The sequence below is a fragment of the Myotis davidii genome, unplaced genomic scaffold (genome assembly GCF_000327345.1).
Source record: "Myotis davidii unplaced genomic scaffold, ASM32734v1 scaffold4163, whole genome shotgun sequence".
Classification (NCBI taxonomy): Eukaryota; Metazoa; Chordata; class Mammalia; order Chiroptera; family Vespertilionidae; genus Myotis; species Myotis davidii.
The window spans coordinates 19,912-21,277 of record NW_006293829.1 but is presented as its reverse complement, the minus strand read 5'-3'; positions in this window follow the sequence as shown (position 1 = coordinate 21,277).

Below are 1,366 nucleotides of genomic sequence, written 5' to 3'. Positions count from 1 at the left end.
CTCTGCCTTCCTTGGGTTATATGCCAACAGAGAGAGTTTGTGACACCTCCACTCACATGGAGTGGCCCTTGTCGCAAGCCTGGGCACATGGTAGGCTCTCTATAACCCTCTGAAGGTTGCTTACTCTTTCCGGGAGCATTTACATTTGAAAATGTCCCTGTTGTATCCCAAATGATTGGATAGATAATGGTAACAAATTAGGCATTGCCTAAGAAGAGAATCTGGGGAGGTCAATGGCATTTTCTTTCAATTCAAGACCAGTGGTGCTGTCACCTTTAAGGAAGGTTGCACTTCCAAGGATTAGTGAAAAGTAGCCTCATCTTGTGAGAATCTGCTAGGATCACAGCCTGAGATAAGAGAAGAAAGGCTGCACCAAGGAACAATGCTTTCTATAGCCGTAAGAACATCTACATATAAGCAGTTTCCCACAGGATTTAGTCAATAAACAAAAAGAGATAGAGCCAGGAGTCTTGGCTAAGGAGATCAAGCCTCTAAAGGCAAGAAGGCAGAGAGATCTGTAGTGGGAGGCAGGGGTTATCCTCGCAGGTAAATGAGGACAGCGGGCAGCAGACAGTTCCAGAGCTGTGCAAGAAGATCCGCAAGTTCTGGGTTACTGTCACAGCTTATTTGTCAGGAATTGAGCCTGACAACATAAGCACTCAGGGAAGAGATTTGGTAAGTAGAAGAAATATTGCCCTGGGCCCACTCCCTCATCCGGCAGCTGGGGCAAGAAGATGATACAACTAGAGATCACACAACGGTCTTCCCAGGCCTCCCAGGTATCCTCCAACTCTCACTGAAGGTTTAAGGGGTTAACAGTGGGACCATGTTGCTGATTTTATCGTCCGGACTGCTGCTCTCTGAAAGTTTCTCCACAATTGCCACAGTGTGGAGAAACACATTTCTGTAAATATAACAGATTCTTCCAAACGTGGGGGTAGGGATGTTTTATATGTTTAGGAGATGCCCACACAAGGTTTCTCTCATGGTATTTTTAGTCCAATAAGCAAAGAGACATAAATGTCAGACCTCCTGGGGTTTGGATAAATCAGGTAGGCCTGCAAGTGGAGAGTGGGAACCCTGGGGCTAGGATGGAGAGGCAAGGGTCACCAGGTTGGATTGGATACTGGGAGTGGGGAGGCATCGTCTCCTGCCACCCGTGTCCCCAAAGTTTGGGAGTCCACAGTCCTCCAGAACCTCGTGACGAGGGAAAGATGCTTCCTAGAACCTACCCATTTCTTGGAGACACATACAGACATTTCCACAGACGGCACTGCAATGATGACCAATTGGACATTCCAACTGTAACTGGCATTTCGTTGCACACTCCTCCACCATGGGAAATTTCGTGCAGTGTTTCAATTTA